Source organism: Myotis brandtii, unplaced genomic scaffold, assembly GCF_000412655.1.
Source record: "Myotis brandtii unplaced genomic scaffold, ASM41265v1 scaffold397, whole genome shotgun sequence".
Lineage (NCBI taxonomy): Eukaryota > Metazoa > Chordata > Mammalia > Chiroptera > Vespertilionidae > Myotis > Myotis brandtii.
Genome location: NW_005365229.1, coordinates 42,052 through 49,649, shown reverse-complemented (window position 1 = coordinate 49,649; position 7,598 = coordinate 42,052). Strand labels below are relative to the sequence as shown.

Genomic DNA, 7,598 nt, shown 5'->3' with positions numbered 1-7,598 from the left:
GGAGGTCAGAGCGAGCTTCTCGGGGACCACTGGAGGAAGATGGCGGTGGAATCGCGCGTCACCCAGGAGGAAATTAAGAAGGAGCCAGAGAAGCCAGTCGACCGGGAGAAGACGTGCCCGCTGCTGCTGCGCGTCTTCACCACCAACAACGGGTGCCACCACCGCATGGACGAGTTCTCCCGAGGGAACATGCCGTCCAGCGAGCTGCAGATCTACACCTGGATGGATACAACCTTGAAAGAACTGACTAGTTCAGTAAAAGAAGTCTACCCAGAAGCTAGAAAGAAGGGCACACACTTCAACTTTGCAATTGTTTTTACAGATATTAAAAGATCTGGCTATCGGGTGAAGGAGATCGGCAGCACCATGTCCAGGAGAAAGGGGACTGATGATTCCATGACCCTGCAGTCGCAGAAGTTTCAGATAGGAGGTTATCTGGACATAGTGATCACCCCTCGAATTGGGCACCACCTCCTTCAGAGCGCATGAGACCATATTAAATTTTATTGACTACTAGAGGCCCAATGCACGAAATTCATGCAAGGGTGGGCCTTCCTTCCCTCGGCTGCCGGCATCGGCTTCCCTCTGGCACCCAGGACCCGGGCTTCCCTCACAGCCTGGCTTCGTCCGGAAGGACGTCTGGTCGGACGTCTGGTCTAATTAGCATATTATGCTTTTATTAGTATAGATTTCTTGAGTTTATTTTTCATTCAATTATGTAAAACAAATTTAGGCTTTTTCCTCCCCCTTTTATTGCCATTAAGCCTGTAAACTCTAAACAAATTGTAGTGCATTTATTTAGGAGTTAGGTTTACTGTGCTATGGTATGAATGTTAATAGAACGTCCATGTTTCAAGTCCTTCTGTAAAATATGAAGTGCTCTTAGCATTCTATGTAAAACTGTTCTTAAATATACATGTGCAATCAAACGAAAAAAAATTTAAAAAGAAAGCAAAAGGAGCTGCTAAGCCCTGGCTGGTAGTTGGTTAGAGCGTCATCCCAATACACACCATGATTGTGGGTTTAATCTCTGGTCAGGACACATACAAGAAGCAACCAATGCATGCATCACTAAGTGGAACAACAAAATCAATATCTCTCTCTCTCTCTCAAATCAAGAAAATTATAAAAACAGAAAAAGGGGCAGTGATGTTGAAAGCAGAGGTTGAAGTAATGTGCTTTGAAGATGGGGAGGAGCCACAGCTCGGGGAATGTGGACGGTCTCTAGCAGCTGGAAAAGGCAAGGAAAGGACCTTTTCCTCAGGAAAAGAAAGCAACCCGGCACCCTCTGACTTCAGCCCTCTGAGAGCTGTTTTGGACTTCTCTCCTCCAAGACAATAAACGCGTGTTGCTTGCAGACATGAAGTTTGTAGCAATTTATTGCGGCAGCATTCGGACACTGATGCACCATTCTGGTGTCTAGTCCCTAACAGTGGTCTCCTGTGAGCCACATCTCGAGTATTCGCTCTCTGGGGTATGTCCCCCCCCCACACTAGTCTGTGCTGCCTGGGACCTACCAATGCAGGATGACAGATGAGATGTGGTGTCAGCTCCAGACCCAAGCATCAAGAGGCCTGGGCAGCTCCACCTTTGCGCTTCGGGGAGTCTCCAGATGCGGTATGTAAAGCAGTCCTGGTGAAGCAGCCCGTGTGGAGAGGAGAGACCCTGAGACAGCTTGGAGTGGAGAGGGGCCCAGGCTTCCCAGCATTCCACTTTAACGCCCCCCCCCCCCCCCCCCCCCCCCCCCCCAGGCCTCAGCTCATCAGACTGTAACAGCATAAGGGACCCCAAGCAAGGTCAGCTATGGAATATCCCATCGAGCCCAGTCTGTCCACAGGGACTGGAGAGATCATGACATGGTTCTTTCAAGCCACTGTCCAAGTTTAGCTACCATGAGTGAAGGCCCTACTGTGGTGGGTGCTAGGGAACCATTGGTTCATAATACTGTCCTGAATAGCATTCCCACTTTCCAGATGAAGAAACTGAGGTCCTGGAAGAAGATAACTAGACCTGCTGGTAGATGGGAGAACTGGGTTTCAACCGGTCTGTCCAACTCCGGAGCCCCAGACCCTTTGCACTTCCCAATGCAAGCGCTCCTCAAAGCTCTTAGATACAATTCAAAGGCCTAGGTTGGTCCCCGTCACTGCTTTGGCACCGTAGGCTACCACCATGCTGGTTTCAGCAAACTCTTAGCTCCACTCAGTCCTGTTTCCTCCGCTTGCTCTCAAGTCTCATCAGAGAAAAGGATTACTTACAGTAAATGAAAACCAAGACTTGTACAGGAAGCACAGGCTGATCCATTACAGGGTTATTCTAGCCTGTAATGTACCTGCGTGCTCTCAGACACAGCCAGACTGTCTGGAGAGGGACTGGGAGGGTTCAAACTGCCCTGCGGCTGCTCCTGGGGTCAAGGTTCAGAGATGCAGAACAGGAGGAGCAATGCCCCCACCCCCACCCCAGGCTGTTCCTCAGGTCTCCTGGCACTGCTGCCCCAGAAGCCAGCAGATGCTCTGGTGCTGGGGCGTGTATCTGCAGCCCTGGGGGCTTTGGAGAGCCTGCTGTCCCTTCCCCCAGGGAGCAGGGAGGGGCTTCTATGCTGAATCACCAGCCCACGCCCTGACCCCAGGCTGCCTGACCAGCAGCTGCTCGGGGTCCTTGCACCCCCTAGTGGCCACGAGGAGAAAAGAGTCACTTCTCAGCTAGTCCTTGGAGATTAGGAAGCTGGGTCCCAGATGGCATTGCAAAGTCAGACTCTCCTGTTCCTTCACTACCAAGTAAACAGAAGACACACCTCAGAAGAATGGATGGCTCCAGTCAGACTTCTTTTTTTTTTTTTAAAGAACAATGTACCCGGCCGGCGTGGTTGAACCAGGAGGTTAAGGTTCTTTGATTCCTGATCAGGGCACATGCCCTGGTTGCAGGCTCAGTCCCCAGTAGGGGGCGTGCAGGAGGCAGCCGGTCAATGATTCTCTCTCATCATTGATGTTTCTATCTCTCTCTCCCTTTCCCTTCCTCTCTGAAATCAATTAAAAAATATACATTTTTCTTTTTAAAGAAAGAGTTGTTGATGGTGGTGAAAAATGGGCCCAGGTGTTAGATGGGTGGGGTCAGACCAGACCTTGGTTTAGCAACCTCAGTTCTTGAGTTCTGGCTAAGAATTCAGAGCCAAGACTCAAACTATAAGAGAAAGTTTATTTAGAAAGTCACAGAGGTAGGAAACGTGAGCCAGCTGGGCGTGGGATCATAAAACAAGTTACAGAGATAAAAGAAAAGCCCTTGGGGCTTAGGAAAGAGGAAGGTAAAGGTAACAAGCCTGGGGTGGGGGGAGGGGGGAGAGGGAGGAGGAAAAGGGGTAGATGTGCTCCCTCCTGGGAGGGAGAGCAGGAGCTAAGAGCTGCTGGGGCTCTGTCCTCGGGGCTTTTAAAGGTGGGGGCTTTAGGGGCGGGGCCCAGGGGAGGACCTTAATAGAGTATGCATCAGCTTTCCAGGTGTGTCCTTCCAGGTCCACTGATTGGTGGGCATCAGGGCTGGGGGTCATTAGTCAATGCAGCTGGTCCTGAGGTCAGCCATGGCATCATTTGCCTGGTTTTGTTGCTTCTCTGGGCCTGGAGCCGAAACACAGATGAGGCCTAGATGTTATCCCCAGGGGTCGATGCTTAAGGGAGTGGCATGAGAGTCCCATGAGGCCACTCTTAGGCCCCTTGTTCCTCCTCCACCGGGGTCTACTGCATGATTAGCGACTTGCCAGGGAGGAAAGGTTACCTGGGGCGGAGGTCCTCCTTTTTTCAGTTTTGCCCATCGCTACACACCCAGGACTCTCTGCCCTGGTGACCTTCCGTACCTGGCCCATCGTCCAGCCGTCCTTGCTCTGCTCACGTCTGTCTAACTGCCCACCACAGAGGGGCCTCTAAACACTGAAAAGGAAGACAGGATCATTGGACCAGGAGCCGCTGAGAAGATAGCCATGCATTTGATAGTCATTGTGATTACCTTTGGTTGTTTCCAGGGATCAGGATGAAAAGGGAAAGAGAGAGCACAGGCTTTTCGCTCTCAGCTGAAAGTATCGAAGTTCAGAGGGGAGCCAGGTGCCGTTCTCCAAAATCCAGGAAGAAAATGGTCAAGTTAGAACCCACGCCTGGGTAAGCCATCATCTCTCACATGTCAGTTCTGAGAAAATGACATTTTTTTCTGTGAGCTGGAGAAGTTAACAGTGGCTTTTGGTTCCAGCAGGGAGGCATCGCCACAGCAAAATGCAATTAGGAGATCAAAGGGACAATTTAATGCATCTTTAAGAGCCACTAATTTGATGCAGATGTGACCATCAAACCCTGCCCCAAGACTGGTGTGCTCAACCCGGAAAAAAAGTCTTGTTATTCTGTGCCATGCTTTAATTTTGCAAATAAAAACTTTTATTCTCGCGGCATTAAAATATAAACAAATAACAATGACAGAGACCCAGAGAGCTTCAGGGACTAGTGAGAGGTGATCTCATATAGACTCTCCCCAAATCAGCTAAAAACCGTGGCAGTGGGAAGCTTATCTTCAGAGAAATCCAGATCCAGGACCCAAAGGTCCCCCCCCTCCCCCCGCCCCCCGCGCTCCAACCCATCATTATCTCACAGGTAAAGGTTTCTTCCTTGAGGCTAGTGGTTCTGAAATGAGGAGGGCGGGAGGAGTGGTTCACACACAGGCACCCGGACACACACACATACATTTTGGCAATGTTTAGAATAGATACATTTAGGGTTGTCACAGCTGGGTGTGTGTGTGCTAGTAGCATCCAGTGGGTAGAAGAGGGGGTGGAAGGGGTGGAGGGGAGGAGGGAGAGGAAGAGATAGGTAGGGGAGGAGGAGGAGGGTAGTTAGGGGAAACACAACATGAGACAAGAAAAGAGAGAGGAGACCGGAGAGGGAAAGCGCCAAGCCTCACACAGGTGCTGGATCGATCCAGCCAGACCCGAAAGCCCCCCTTGGACTTTCCAATTATGTGAATCAATCACTTCTCTTTTTAGTTTATGCCGGTTTCAGATGGGTTTCACTTGCTAGTAACCAAAAGACTCCTGGCTAACACTGTGAACTGCTTAAGGGGGGCTGTAAGGTTGAATAGGGTTGCTTTTACCCCCTGACCACTCTCAAAGCCAGGGGAACACGCTGCTCCGCGATCATCTTGGGTTTCTGGCGTCATGTGGGCATGAAGACAGAGACACGGGGCCCCTGGGTGACAGAAGGGGCGGCAGGCAGGAGCCACTGCTCCCGAACAAGCAGCCTGCAGCCTGGTAAACCTTAAGTGGGAGGTGGGAGTCCCATCTCGCCTGAGACAGACTTATCTGGGTGTTGACGGAAAAGGTGACTCCAAAGAGAAGTGCCCTTGGGGCCACCTGCGTTCCTTTGGATGCAGAATTCGTGCACAGGCGCACAGCAGGCAGGAGCCGGTGGGAGGGCTCCTTCCTCCAGCATCCTCTCCTCTCCCCCTCCGCGCCTGCCTGCACCGGGGGCTGGGATCGCCCAGCGAGGAGGTGAGTGGGGTGGGACTTCATCTGCATTGCACCAGCCCCTGCCTGAGGGTGGGTGGGAGTAGGGGCTGGACCACTTTGGGCGTCAGGATTGGAGCTGGCTGGGGGTGGAGGTGGCCCCAGCAGCTGCCTGCCTGCCTCCTCCCCTCCCCCTCCTCCATCCCCAACCAAGCCAGACTCCTGTTTCTCACCAGGTGGGAGTCATAGTGTGTGTGTGTGGGGGCGGGGGGAGACACAAATAAAACAGAGGGAGAATACTCTTAGCTCCTTTTCTAGCATGTGGGATGCAGAGACGTGGGACAAAACCACCCAGGCCTCCTCCTGCTTTGGCACACTGCATTAAGCAGGTGTGATAAATGGCATCCACCTAGACAGCAGGAATAAGGCACATGAGGTCACCAGAACATGCTCTGGGAGAGAGGGGGATGGCCCCACCCAGGAGTTCTCAATCCTGCCTGCATGTGAATTACCTCGGGAGCAAATAAATAAATAAATACTGATGCCTGGGAGCCCTGTCCAGGGAGTCTGGGGGTGTGATTTAATGCAGAGAAAAAAGTAAAAACAAGCAAAAATCCTCCTGAGCAAGTAGTCACTTCAAACCTGTAAGCATCCTATAAACCTGGCTTGGAGTCCTGGCTTGACTCCCAACATCACAGAATCACACTGTGACTCCGGCCAACATTCTTAACCTCCCCGACCTGTAGCTCAGAAGGCTGGGGCAGCTGCATCCTTGACAGAGACTTCTCTTGCTCTCAATTCCTCAGCCACCCTGGACTCCATGTCCCCAGAAGCTGGCATCTCTCCGGGCTCCATGCTTCTACCCAGGCTGTCCCCTTTGACTAACCCACTCCTAATCAGGCTTTCATACCCAGCTTTAGTATCATTTGTGTGCACACGCAGTTCCTTCTGCCTGGGACTGTCTTCCATTGCTTGTGGCAGAGGCCAGTCACTGTCCCCAGATACCCCTTCACCCCTCACTCCTTTAGTCCTAGCTCCCCGGGGTGTAACTAACACACTCGGAGGGAGTCTACATTTCTCACGTGACTAAATTCTGGCTAATGGAATGTGAGCCATGTGATGTGTCCAGCCTCTCAGTCATGGCCTTAACGAAAGAAGTGTACAGTTTCTTTTTCTTTCCTGCTGGCTAGAATGTTTGTATGATGGCAGGTGCTACACCAGCCATTTGGGACTCTGAGGTAACAATTCTTGACCCTGAGGAGCAGCTGTGACAGCCCTGGACCGAGGTGACTTAAATAAGAGAAAGGCCAACTTCTATCTTGTTTTACCCCCTGCTGGTTGACCTTTGTTATGTTAACTTAAAAATAAAAAGACCTGCCCAGCTGGTGAGGCTCAGTGATCTATGAACCAGGCGGTCATGGTTGGATTCCCGGTCAGGGCACATGCCTAGGTTGCAGGCTCAATCCCCAGTAGGGGGCGTGCAGGAGGCAGCTGATCAATGATTCTCTCTCATCATTGATGTTTTTTTTCTCTCTCTCTCCCTCTTCTTTCCTCTCTGAAATCAATCAGATTTATTTAAAAAAAAAATAAGAAAAATAAAAAGACCTTTCAAAGTGAGAGGCAACAGCATTTATTTGAAATCAATAAGAATAACTATTTGAGAATCATTAATTCAGGCAGCAGCCGAAATAGTGTTCCCATTAGCAGACAAAGGCAATGCGTATTTATGAGAAGGGGAAGCAGAACAATTACATCAATGGAAGGAAGGCATTTCTATTGGTGCAGATGAGCTAACATAGTGATGCTAATTCTGAGCCATGTTTTTAATTTTCAGTCCAGTAGTCATCAGTGCAGTAGTCATCATGACTGCTTTCCTGTTGTCTTTGCAAACAGTTCTTTGCAACACAGTGTTACCTTAGGCTCAGTCCAAAGGTTTTTTTGCTCTGCTTTTAACATTCTAAGGTTTCAGGTATAAGACATGCAAAGCAGTTCCTCCGCCGTGGCACTCGGCTCCGTTTTAAAGTGGTTTCATTTACATTATTGTTTACAGTTACAGCATCCAGTTCATAGTACAGTATTCTTTTTTTTTTAAATATATTTTATTGATTTTTTACAGAGAGGAAGGGAG

At 50.2% G+C, this 7,598-nt stretch overlaps 1 pseudogene; it reads left to right on the top strand.

The window, feature by feature from the left end:
- Nucleotides 1-6: 6 nt before the first annotated feature.
- LOC102242972 lies at nucleotides 7-507 on the top strand (annotated as a pseudogene).
- The last annotated feature ends 7,091 nt before the right edge of the window (nucleotides 508-7,598 follow it).